This window comes from Dicentrarchus labrax, unplaced genomic scaffold (genome assembly GCF_905237075.1).
Source record: "Dicentrarchus labrax unplaced genomic scaffold, dlabrax2021, whole genome shotgun sequence".
In the NCBI taxonomy this organism is placed as follows: domain Eukaryota; kingdom Metazoa; phylum Chordata; class Actinopteri; family Moronidae; genus Dicentrarchus; species Dicentrarchus labrax.
Window position 1 is genome coordinate 1,321,486 of NW_026136703.1, and position 13,810 is coordinate 1,335,295.

At 41.2% G+C, this 13,810-nt stretch overlaps 2 long non-coding RNA genes across 3 annotated transcripts in view; one reads left to right on the top strand and one right to left on the bottom strand.

The window, feature by feature from the left end:
• The window catches only part of LOC127354490 (uncharacterized), a 94,973-nt gene that overhangs the window by 15,934 nt on the left and 65,229 nt on the right, over positions 1-13,810 (top strand). Inside the window, exon 1 of one of the 2 annotated variants that reach the window (XR_007881558.1) lies at positions 6,741-6,790. The exons of the other annotated variant lie outside the window; for it this stretch is intronic. This is a non-coding gene — a long non-coding RNA (uncharacterized LOC127354490). Of the gene's footprint in view, positions 1-6,740; positions 6,791-13,810 lie in introns of those variants that run through there. 2 annotated transcript variants of the gene reach the window in all.
• LOC127354525 (uncharacterized) overlaps positions 1-13,810 on the bottom strand; it is a 69,046-nt gene that overhangs the window by 15,099 nt on the left and 40,137 nt on the right. Inside the window, exon 2 of the long non-coding RNA XR_007881573.1 lies at positions 7,142-7,274. This is a non-coding gene — a long non-coding RNA (uncharacterized LOC127354525). The remainder of the gene's footprint in view (positions 1-7,141; positions 7,275-13,810) is intronic.

Genomic DNA, 13,810 nt, shown 5'->3' on the forward strand with positions numbered 1-13,810 from the left:
ACTGTACAGTATGTTGGAGTTGGTCTTCGTTTCTGTTTCAACTCGCTGTAAAATCCAATAAGATCACCTCAGCTGTCAAATCAAGCATAAACTAAATCCTCCTTCCCTCAAGGTTCAGCCTCTGCGTGTGTTGCTTATGCAAATTCCTAATCATATCTGAAGATGGGGGGGGGGACATTTGCATTACATACAGCTCAATTTTCAGCTCCATGCCACACTGTCAGGATGTAGAAAGTGAGGGAATGCAGTGCGTGCTGCAGCTGCACAGTACACATAACAGGATTCCAGCATTCCGACTGTAGTTTAGACAAGGTGAAATATCTTTACACCACAACACACACACACACACACACACACATACCCTAACAGTAACAACTCCATATCAAGTTGGGGGAAGGTAGTATTGGAATTCCCTTCACCTATTTTATTTTTCTTACCCAAATGCAGTGATAGTTTAATTATTTATTATTTATTGATTAATTTATGCATTAATTTGACAAAAATCATCTAAATATATTCAGTCAAAATTGGTAAGTAATAAGTATATATATATGGGGCGGCAGTAGCTCAGTGTGTAGGGACTTGGCTTGGGAAGTCCAACAGACCACAAAATATGGAGTGTGGACTGGTAGCTGGAGAGGTGCCAGTTTCACCTCCTGTGCACTGCCGAGGTGCCCTTGAGCAAGGAAATCTAACCCCAAAAAGCTGCTCATGGGGCACTGTTAATGTTGCGTGTGTGTGTGTATAAAAAGAGTGAAAAGAACAATTTCCCCTAGGGGATCAATAAAGTATATATATCTTCTTCTTCTTCTTCCTCTAAAGTATATTAGCTTCAATGTTTTGCATATGGGCTTTTATTAATAATAGATTTAATTACAAAATGGAGGGATGGAGGGGAAGAGAAAAAGACAGAAAAATGGAAACAGAACAGAGTCTGTCTGTCAGAGACCTTCTTCCCATAATCTCTTTGACATTGTATTTATAGTAAAATGTTCACATTTGAGGCAAAAGTGTTTTGAGTGAGGGATTTTATCTTTTAACCTTTCACAGTCCATGCCAGTGAGAGCCAAAGGAACCTGAGCGTAAAACCATTTGCTAAGTGTTTTTTTATGAAGCTATGCAGATTTTAAATGGATCATTTATAATATATCTAATGTATAATTCTAAAGTATGGTGATGTCTGTTGGCAGTAAAATTTGCTGCCAAGTCAAAAAATGCAATAACATAGTAAGATAGCAACCTAAAGATAGTTGAAAAAATAATAAGACGGGATAAGGCAGGCACTTTTTCATGATTCTGAAAAACATAAAACTATAATAAAAAAATTAAATACTAATAATAAATAATAATAAAAATAAAAACTAATTCCTCCTGTTTGCATAACATGTTAAAAAAAAAGTGAGCAGTTGTTATAGGAAAGATATTGTTTGTTGGGGTCTCTTCATAGTAAGTCAGTGTGGATTGAACTGATAGTATATTGTGTTGCCACAATGTAGTGTTTCCGATAAAACAAAATGTTGACAATGTTAAATTGATTTCACCATTTAGGTTTAAGACTTTACTCAGTGTGGTAGGTTACCATTCTCACAAAGCTATTAAGCATTAACTACCAAAAACTGTTGGATGGGTGGAAAATGGATGGATTGATGCCAATTTAGCATAACATGCAAACATTACATTGCAACATACTAATTAACAACAAAAAACATGATTGTAGGAGTGTTGTGGAGTACCATGTTGAGCTGCTCTCATTGGCTGCACTTGGTTTCAACTCATCTGTTAATGGCGACTAGGCAACTGCCTGGTCACACATGTTCTCGTATTCCAGATAAAAAGTAGAAGAATAGGGGGCGCCCGGTTAGCTCAGTGGGTAGAGCTGGCGACCCATGTACCGAGGCTGGGTCCTTGCTGCAGCAGCCCAGGGTTTGAATCCAACCTGCAGCCCTTTGCTGCGTGTCATCCCCTCTATCTTCAGCTGTCACTATCATACAATACAATACATTAAAAAAAAAATTTAAAAAAAGAGGTGATTGTGAGATCAGCACTGCCTAGTTTCATGGTCTGATCTGAGTTTGCTGTGACTTGTAAATCACAAGGTAGCCACACCATAAAGCCTACCCTGCTTTATTGTCTATTTTACTCTAAATTGGCCCATCATTTACTAAATAAACATCCTGCTGTATGGAAAAAGACTTGAAACTAGAGACTGCAGTCATAACTAAGCTAACTACCTAGTACTTGCTAGCTAGCAACCAATGCTGGCCATTAGAAAGAATGCAAGTCTAAAACACTTCTGGATTGGCTTAGCTTCTCTGACCTGGAAGCTCGAAAAACCTTCAATATCTTGGACAGTGCCCGCCAAAAAATTAGAAATTAGTACCTTTATTCAGCACAACACAACCCAAATTCTTTTGGCATTTTTTATCCCTTTTAACAAGTACATTTTCAGCGCTGTTTTCTCAGCATTAAGTCAGCTTCGTGCCTCTTCTATTTTGTCCTATTCTGTTTCTGATTGAATCTGACCCCAGAATCTCACTCCTCAAGCCTGAACCTAAGCAACCAAACCAACGATGGCAATGAACAGTAGGCAATCAGAGGCACAGTAGGGTGGGTCTTCGTTACATGGGCGTTTAGTGATGCGTACCTAGGCTAGTCTACCAGGAGGTGGCAGTACACAGTAAGCAGTAAGGGTACTCGTGGACAGATTCAGAAGTACCAGAACTCAGCAACGGTATGGACCCATTTCAGGCACTGACCTAGGGGAAGTAAGGTTGGGGGGATGGTATAATTAGCTGAATGGAAAGCACCAATATGGAAGCAGGGAAATATATACGTGTAACTGAGGACAATGAAGGGAAGCGGGGGAACGAAAATCAACTTGTGTAGATGAGAAGAGACTTATCATCAGTTAACCTGTCACCAGGCTGCTCTTATCTGTTGCCAAAGAGGAACACACAATAATAGACAGAATGACACAGTCAGTCTTCATTATAGCTATGCTAATAATAAGATAATAATAACAAGTTATACACTACTGAGGGCGTTGTACAGAAGGTCACTTGAGATCATATCAACTTTGCTTCTGATATCAGATCTCAGTTGAAAGCTGCTTCTCTGATCTCATTGAGGACCAGCATCAGTGGCTTGGTCCATTCAAATTTGTTACAGGTATACATCAGAAAGTCCTTGTGGTGAAGTTTTGACAGTGCCTGTTTGCACATCATATGGAGGTCTCGCAGTCTTTCATATCAGATATCAGACACTTTCACAGCACACAAAATTCAGTCACATTACACACAGGCCAGAGCCTCCACAGGTTTTACATACAGTGTGTACTTGCATGCCAATCAGGACATTCAACCCACTAGCTGGCACAGAAAAAAGTCCTCAGATCTCTCCTTCATCACCCCCTGTAGACATGACTTAACTGGCAGTGTTGACCTACAGCTTCAAGTACATGATTTGGTTCCTCTTCACTTTGATACAACATACCCAACTGGCCCTTTGCATCTTTTTGTCCCTACTTTTATAGAGGATAGATCTCCTGTCTTGTTTTTCAGACGACACCCTCCAGTTCACTGACAGGCCATGGGCAGTGTGTCATATCCCAAGATTCAAGTGTTAAAATTGTTCGGTTTTGCCCGGCTGCCTGCTCTACTTCAGCAGCATACAGCATCATTGGGGGAGGGAATCCTTTTTACCCCTTTCCCCGAGTCCAAGTACTGGGATAGAAGAAAATGCCCTAACCCATTTTGTAGACAACATCCTCCGGTTTAACTAAGTGACCATGAGCAGCAGACTGTTGCTTGCCTTAGCCCTCCACGTTTGGTCACTATTGGCCTGCAGCCTTGGGTTGGGTGGTCTTCTTTTGCTCATGTCTATGGAAACCAAGGGTCAATGTTTTTTTTAACAATTTTGAGTGAAAGTAGGAGTGCCCAAACCTTTTGTACCACATAGTAAAACTTTTAAATGTAAGAAACTTTCTTAATAAGTGAGTTTTAAGCAATTTAAGCTGTAGTATTGGATTTGCAGTGAGATAGTTTCATCATTATCCATTTCACTCTGCAATAAATATCCCTCCTAATGGGAATGATGATGCTGGGCCACAGACTTTAGAATCGCTGTCAGGTCAGGTGTAAATCTTAAAGTGGAGATTAAAGTACATCGTGATGGCCATTTTCATAATTTCTTCATCGTCAGTGTCGTAAGAGAAAATGTTTGCTCACATGTATGTAGAGCCATTTGGTGAAGTCTAGACTTTTTGAAACCCCTGTAGAACTCTGTCAGGGTGAGCTGTGGTGGAGACTTCAGAGAGTATCATCACATTGCATTTCAATAAGCTCCAACTGCATGTTCTATTTCGTTTCTACTGACCACCAAAGGCGGTGCTTTCGGCACCTGGATGTCCATCGCACACATGTGCATGTCGAGTGTTTGTATCATCAAAGTCACCTGTGACCTGGGTGACGTATGCCCTGTGCCCCGGCACAAAAGGCAGGCCCACCCAGGAAGTGACCTCTTGCATCTTCTCGCGTTGGTAAGCAGGTTTTCGAGTTTTCAAACAGATTTTGGCGTTACCCCAAACGGGTTGGAGCTGTGAATTTAGGCCTCCAAGAGACTGTGACTAGCCGCCTTAAAACGATTGCACTCATTACATAAGGTAAGACCGATGTTTTAGAAAAGAGTTAACGTTGTGTTACGGCCACGCCGCATGGCCAACTTATAGTCAGCTGTGTTGGTGTTCACGCCATTCCTGAAGCTGCGTCAAAGAGCATAGGAGTTACCTCTTGGTTAAATAACCTTGTATCAAGTAGCCTTGGCAAAGATACGGCGGAGATTCCCTCCCACAAACTTTCTTTTCTTGTAACAGAACGCAGTTTCTATTTCAGTTGTTTAGTACGCGCTCATACGTTTTTGGAGCGGTGAGTATCATTTACTAGTTATTGTTATTATTGTAGTTGTTAACGCTGCTAGGCTGTAGGCCATTTAGGCTCAGCTTTTGTTTCTTTGTTAAGACGCTAATAGATAAAGTTGGCATTGGCGGCGGGTGCTCGTGAGCCAAGCCACCCAGTAATTGAGTTGATTAAGAAGCAACCTTTTGTCGCTCTCCTGGTTTAATAGATCGTCCTTTGTTTGACAATCGTGGCGCATGAGTGTGCTCGCTCAGACGCCTCACGATCGCTCCGCATATTCCGTTACACGGGAAAGGGGATATTCAGGCTTTAAAACCATTGCTGTACGGGAGTGTGTTCGCTCCAGACAGTGCTACGTTATATAGCGCTACAGGCTAGGCAATATGCCAAATATAGAGCCGGCTGTTGCAGAAGCACTCAGGCCAGATGCTCGCTGTCCCTGGCCGCAGTGCCGCTTGACTGATGATTCCATCGCCAGGAGCTATGACACAGCGGCACGCATGGGACGTATTGGAAACTCTGTCCCACCTCATCCTAGCCCTGTCCCAGTCACTACAGGACTCAGATGCATGCCTTGTCCATAAACGGAGAGTGTCTGCATTGGCATCCGGGGGTACAGGAGTAACCTTATGGCCGAACCCATCTTTTCTCCCAAAGACCTTTTCATCTTCATACATCAACCATCCTCTTAGGCTGGCAGCCTTTGAACCCCAAGATCAGGGGTCTGAACTGGGGTTGAGCGCTGAGCTTTTGTGCCCCGTAGGGGCACTCAGAATTTATCTTCAGAAGACCACCCAAATCCGGCAGTCAGATGCATTGTTTGTCTGTCATACAGGGCCAAGACGAGGCCTTGCCCTGTCCAAACAGCGGCTGTCAAGATGGATAGCCGAGACCATCGGCCATGCTTATAGGAGCAGTGGTCTCCCAACCCCTTCTCATGTTCGGGGGCACTCCACCAGGAGTGTGTCTACATCATGGGCAGTCCTACGAGGCGTGCCCCTCTCAGACATTTGTGCGGCAGCATCATGGGCCTCAACCTGCACATTTGCTAGATTCTACAGGGTTAATGTTGTACCACATAACCCAGTGGCTGCAGCGGTACTTCCTACACCTTCACAGCATCCCTAACAGGCAGGTTACAATTCCTCCTGACTTTGCTGATATTAGCCATCCAGGTGCTGAAAGCACCGCCTCTGGCGGTCAGTAGAAATGAAATAGAACGATGGTTACGTGTGTAACCGCGGTTCTATGAGTTTCGGATGACCGCCAGAGCTCGGCATTCACGCGGAATATTCACTCGGATTGCCAAGAGGTCACTTCCTGGGTGGGCCTGCCTTTTGTGCCGGGGCATAGGGCATATGTCACCCAGGTCACAGGTGACTTTGTTGATACAAACACTCGACCTGCACATGCGTGCGATGGACATCCAGGTGCTGAAAGCACCGCCTCTGCCGGTCATCCGAAACTCATAGAACCGCGGTTACACACGTAACCATCGTTCTCCTCTACTCCTTCCACATCAACAGAGAAAGGTGTACTTCCATGCCAGCAAAATCTTGAAACTTATGGTTAAATTCTGTGATCAGTTATATAAGCACTGTCACATATTAACCCCATTTGCAATGAAATGTTGACGTTTGGGAAACTGGAAATAATTTCCTGCAGATTTGGGACGTAACCCAGCCAAAACTTTTGCAATTGCTCCCTCATGTTCATTAACAACAAATATGACATTTTGCCAATCCATTCAGGCAAACACTACCACAGTGAATTGTAGAGCTTCCAGTTGTGGTTGGGGAGGCAGACACCCTCACCACATTCAAGAGTAGGCTTAAGACATTCCTCTTTGATAAAGCTTATAGTTAGGGCTGGATCAGGTGAGTCCTGAACCATCCCTTAGTTATGCTGCTATAGGCCTAGACTATCGGGGGATTTCCCATGGTGCACTGAGCTCCTCTCTTCCTCTCTCTTTCTGCACACATTCATGTTCCATTAATGCATGTTACTAACTTCACTTCTTCCCCGGAGTTCTTGTGCTTTCTCGTCTCGTAGGTTCTTATCGATCCTGGTGGAGCCTCCTGCCATGGTCCTGCTAGATTGCCATTGCCAATACTGTTGTTGCTGTGCGTCTGTCTGTCTGTCTCTTGCTCTCTCTCTCTCTCTCTTTGTCTCTCTCTCTCTCTCTCTCTCTCTCTCACCCCAACTGGTCGAGACAGACAACCACCCACCTAGAGCCGAAGGATCTGTCCTAGGTTTCTGCCTTTTAACAGGCAGTTTTTCCTTGCCCTTGTCGCCAAGTGCTTGCTTATGGTGGTACTGTTGGGTCTCTGTAATTAATGTTTTAAAGAGTTCGGTCTAGACCTACTCTATTTGAAAAGTGTCCTGAGATAACTTCTGTTATGAATTGGCGCTATACAAATAAAATTGAATTGAATTGAATTGAATAGATATAAAGTAGGATGGTGTATTCAGCAAGAATCTCTGTGATAGATTTTTGATCTAATGTAAGACCTTACAGTAACATTTAATAACCAGGCAAGCTCAGCTCCCAGCCAGTGTTCTGCAGTCTGATATCTCTTACACAGGAGTAGACAGCAGTTCATTTAGGGCATTAGATGTGTATTGACAGGGTTGGAGACATGATTCACAGGGGCTTCTGTGAAAGTATTTAACTTTCGCTATTATATTCATACCTGATAGCCCAGAGGGACAAGATCGCAGTGTTCTCAATAGATATATAATATTACTAAATATTGACATGTGCATTCGAGGCTGGAAAAGTTATATCATTCATTAAATTACTTTACATATTTCTGAACAAACTTGTTTTTTGTGTATTTGTAATTATACATACACAATATTAACCTCTCTCACTCCTCACTCAGTTGTACTTATTTGCACAATAGATTAACTCATAAAAATGAAAAATGTAGCCCACGGTGTGCTATAATGAACATGTCGTGGGCAGCAGGAATCCACCAGTCAGTGTGATTTCTGTTCGTCAGGTGAGTGTGAGGCCGCCCACTGCAGATATAATTTAAAACTTCTTAGTGCATAATGAATCCCGGGTGCCCTTTGCAGACAAAAGTGCTCACTTAAAAATAATTAGAATATGCAAATGGTGAAGACTCTTAGCATATTTGCAATTGATGGAGGTTAAAGACAGTATTATCACATGAAGTGCATTTTCCAAGTAGGATCAAAGCCAAACAAACACCCATTTGTTCACACATCAAACAGCCTGACAGTGGCTTTGAATTACACAACGGCAAATTGTGTTAAATAAAACATGTGGTGAAAATAATGGAAACTCTCTGGGTATTGTTCTTGTCTGAAGTCAGAACTTTTGCATTTCAAGTCAGGTATTAAATAGACGACATCAAGATGTTTACTGTGGGCTGATGAAAACATCATTATGGCTTCCACCTTCTGCCTTTGAAACACTTCCCCGTCATATCTACTTTATCAGTAATTTTACAAGAAATATCGGCTGTCACATCACTTTAATTGGTTCTGGTCTAAACGCAGCTTCAAAGATTATATTAGGGGTAGGCAGTATGAACCTTTTCACACAGCAAAACTCGAAATTAAATTGCAATAAACTTTTCTTAGACAATACAGTGATTGAAAATCAACCCTAACTTAAGCTCATCGAGACCTTTGTTTGCTACCATTTTATATGCTTTATGCTTTATCCCTATGGCTAAAGCATTTAATGATGTTTCCCTTGTAGTACTATATGTTTGCATGTACTTCACCTTTACACTGGTGTGTGTGTGGATAGAGTAATTATTGGTTTGGGTTCATTATGTGGCAAGAGACACCCTGGGCAAGCTTAGCTTGTGCTGCTCAAAGCAGCAAAAAATACATTTGAAAACCTCAACAGTAATGTCTCTTTCCAGAAAAAGAGACATTGACCTGGCTACTCAAGATAATCCACAGACCTTGTGTGAGCAGTTTCATGTAGGAACTATTTTCTTTCTACCTGTCACTACAGAAGTAAAGCGGGCATCTACTCATGCTCATGATAGCTGGCTCACCTAGCACCACTGAGATAATAGTTAACGTTCAGCTACAGTTGGGTGGTGTAGATTGCTAGAAAGAAAATGCTGAAACCAATTACCTTAATTGCCATGTAATTGCAAGGAGAGGAGACAAGCATATATGACATGGATCTATTCCTCAGTCTGTCGCTATTAACACAGACTCCAGTTTGTGCACTTAAGTGATAAACAGTACATCAGGCTTCAGGATCAAAGGGGCCATGCATATTTTGGATGTTTCCTGGGAAAAACAACAAAATGGGAGGGTGCCTTAAAATAAGAGAAATGTAGAAATAATCAAAATAATACATTTACTGTAAAACTTTCAATAAAAGCGGGGTCCCAAAAAGACGCAAGTTGCCTTTACTAGAGTGGTGTGAGTACATATTTTGACAAATAAATGCAGGTCTCCAGTAGAGGCATGTTCTGGATTTTATAGATCTATCTATTTATCTGGATGTATAAAACCTCCTAAAACCCACGGGGTCGTGCAAGTTGTAAGCCATTTCGCTTACACAAATATAAATGTTTAAGCTTTTGTCAACATGGATATTCTACACATAGTTAGATTCTCTACAATTCAGTTGTTCAGTTCATTTTACGGAAACTATGAACACCAAAGTATAATTCATTCAAACTTACCCACGTGGGAAACAAGAGTCGGAAAAAAAGTGCTGACTCCCAACCGCTGAAGGGATCATAAAGCCTGTACTATACGATCTGTGTCCATTCCATGCAAGACTTGTAGGTACCCATAGAACCCATTTTCATTTAGATATATTGAGGTCAGAGGTCAAGGGATCCCTTTGAAAATGGCCCTTGGTACCAATAGATATGTTAGGTCATCTACCTTCTATTGATACCATTCACAAAACCTTCAAAAGAGAGTCCGCTACAGCCTCTGAAAGACAGTGTAGAGTGGTAGAGGTTAGTAATTGGGGGGGGGGGTGGTACTTGGGGTGACCAGTCAGATTTCAGGGCTGGCCAGTGCCTCCCCTCTCTGGAAAAAAACCCTGATCGGAACATCTCTAAAAAACAAGCTAATGGAAGAAGTCACGTGAGTTACAGTATACGTAAAACAGTGCAAATATGAAAATATGAAAAATCAGCTATCATCCTCTTACAATCTTTTGGAGTATATTCAGTGATGAGTTTCTATCAGGGTGTTAGTGGACTGTCTCAATTAATGTGTCAGTGTATCAGTACCAGCAGTGAGTCTGATTCCCCAGACTATTACGATCCAGACAGTGATTATCTGAGCCAGGCAGCGGGACCCAGCTCTGGTTAATGATGGGCCGGGCGGGTGAGGATTCATTAATGTGACACTGTGCAAATTGATAACTCTAGTCTTGTTGTAGGAAAAATCCTATTAACCGAGCCATGCCCTCTCCCATGGGGCCATTCCCTTTAGTTTGGATTTCATGCCTTTATAATTATGTATGATATGTCTGAGAACTTTTAAAGTGAGTGGGGGCAGGACTAGGGGTGGTAGGGGATGTCCTGTGATACACCGTAAGAGATGAAGAAATTGATTTCTTCCTTTGTTTGGTTTCTGGGGACATTTTCATGATTTAATAAGATCAGGAGAATAAGCAAAAAAAAAAAAACAACAACTTAATTTGCATCAGTAATAAAATAATGCTACTACTTCATCTTTGTGCTTTGGTTTTTCTTTGGCCAGTGTTGGAAAAATTACCTTATTATTATTATTATTATTATTATTGTTAATTTATGAAGTGTATCAATTTCTCTCTTTTTTATTATCTTGAGTATATTTTATAATTTTCCATATAAAATCGATTAATCTTAAGGGAATATTTATTATTATTTACTTTTTATTTCTTTATATCTACTTTTTTTTTAAATCATAGGTTGTTGGGCCTGATGATGTGTTGTGTTGTATTATTTGTTTGATTTCTTGCTTTAGTTTGATGTGATGGTGTTGTGGATGTTTTGTTTTCTGTTTTCTGTTGTGTTTATTATCTCGTTTGTTCTAAATTCTGACAAAATTTTGCAAATTTGAAAAAAAATAAAAGTATTTTAATATTTCTACACCATGTCTCAAAATGTTATGAGGTGACAGGAAGACCTCACTGGTTTCATGTACACAATTTGTCCACTACAATTTACACTACTGATTTTCAGCGGATCATCTGATAGAAATCCATATCGTTCACTTACGTTCCACACTGATGTTTCAGTCTAATCCACTTATTTTACTATATTTATTACAGTTACAGCTGCATGTATAATTAAATTTGTAACAGAATATTATAACAGCTTATTGAACAGGATTCAGTAAACAGCTGACAGAAAATGAGAGAGAGAAAGGGGCTGGTGTGGAATGTAAGTAAGTACATTTACTCAAGTACTGTACTTCCACTCCAGTGTGTAGGATTTAGTGGCATCTAGCAGTGCAGTTGGAGATTGCCACTCTCTTGGTTCACCCTCCTCTTCCAAGCAAGAAGGAGAAACTACGGTGGCCTCGAATCTCACAAAAAACTCTCTGTAGCTCATGTATTTATTTTGTCTGTTGGGGCTTCAGTGGAAACATGGCGGTTCAACATGGCAGACTCCATGGAAGGTGACCCATGACTTCTTTACTTGATGACTGTATTGGGTTGTCCATTCCCAGCAGCTAGCTGGTTAAATCCTCGGGTCTCGTTCATATGTCAATGTGTTTGTTGTTTTACTGAACTGAACCCTAATGGCTTTAAAGCTTCAAACTGGGGTCAGATCTTCAGGCCTGTGCAGTGCCTCTTCTGTGTTCTTAAGAGGCCTATCACAAATTCAGTTCAGTCAGCCAACTCACGTTTGAAATGTTTATTAAAGCAGTATAGCATATTTAGATTTTGATATGTTTACTTAGAGATATTGGGGAGTGATGCGCAAATACCTTAACCCCTAGCTGGAGCCTACAGGTGGATGCTGGGGTGGTGGTGGGGCTTACAGCGCAGCAGGCAGCAATAGCTTACAGAGAAGCAGGAGATGCAAGGCAACAGCGGCATTGACAGAGCATACGCAGAGCTGGGAAATTGTGCAGTTTAAATAGACCGCCAGAGTGGAAGGGTGCGCAGCTCGAGTTGACTGCCTGAACTAGCTTGCAGGCTTCGCTCCATTTATATTTATGGAAGACAAAGGATGTAAACACAGTGGTAGAAAAGTACTAGTCAACTACAATAAAGAATTCTGCTACTTTATGCTTCCACTCCACTACATTTCAGAAGGAAATATTGCACTTTTTACTGCTGCGCATTTATCTGACAGCTATACTTTTCAGAAGACTTATGCAATGCAATATAATGCATTGTTAAAGATTCCCAACAATCATTCTTTTTCCAGGACAGAAAACTTTGTGATATTCAGGAGATTAGGAGTAAAATGTTTCTTATGGTCTATATCAGGGGTGCCCAATACCATCGACCGGTCGATCCCAAAGGTAGTGTGGGTAGATCGCATGAGGATGGATGATAAGCCAACATTTTATTTTTTTAATGCATTCAAAAAAATGTGCCACTCGCTTGAGTTCTCATCTTTTCTAACACACGGGTCACCACACATCACCGTGCGTGCTACGCGTAAATTCTTGCAGAGATTTCGAGAGCTCTGTCTGGAGATAAAGGAGTTTCTTCTTGACGCTAAAAATGGAGAATACATCCAACTAAATGACGAGCAGTAGCTACTAGGCATTTTTAAGCGATCTGACAAATATGTTAAATGAACAATAGAGTTGCAAGGAAAAGACCGTGGTCAATATGATCTGCTCAGTTAATGCTTTCAAACGAACGAAATCTGTCCTCAATGCTGCAACGCAGTAATTTGCAAAGGTTTCCCAAACCTCGCATCAGAGCTGGAGACGCAGCAAAAGGCATGTGCGCAACTTGACTTTGCTTTACTGGAGCCAGTCGCTACATTTATGTACAACCCATTTCAGGAAGATGTTGAGGTTGATTCACTAGCATCAAAAATTTAAATGCTGTTTCACCTGAACTCGTCCAAAGTGAAGGATGAGATTCTGACACTACAAGCTGAGATTCAGCTGAAATCCAGGGCTCATGGACAGTTCTGGAACTTACTCACAGAGGAAAAGTACCCAAACATGAGGAAATGTGCTACCTCCTTGATTGCATTATTCGGCTCAACTTATTTATGTGAGTCAGCCATTTCCGACATGATGATTATTAAGTCCAAATACCGTTCCACCGTGACTAATGATCATTTGGAAGTCTGCTTGAGGCAGGCTACCAGCAGCTACTGTCCGGACTATGCAACCCTGGCTGATTCCATTCAGTGCAAGTCATCAGAGTAAGGTAATGATGAAAAATGTACGGAGTTGTATTGTGCCATACAGGTTCATGCACTTATTAAAGGTACACCAACATATATTGTATATATAAGGTATATATAAATAAATATATGTTTGGCATTTGTAATGTAGGTAGATCATTTTGACATGTCATGTTAAAAGTAGCTTGCAAGCCGAAAAAGTGTGGGCACACCTGGTCTATATGGTATAAGCCAACATTACAAACGTATTGTCTCATAAAGAATAGTTATAGTTTAGAACCTTATGTGAATAATATGCTTTCAGGAACATTACTATTAGCCCCAGTGACCAGGGGTGTCGGCTTTAATGCCCATCCAGAGAAGGACAGACTTTGTTTGCTGTGTGAGCAAGGTAAAACTCAGAATGTTCATTTTATTTGTACTGTCTATGAGGACATATGGGATGTACTTTTTGATAAAGTGTCCCTTTATGTTGTTTTGTTTGTCTGATTATGAAAAACTTGAACTGCAGTTCAAGAAGGCAACCTGGTTTGTAGTGATTATTTTTTTTTGCCAAACTTGGGAGAG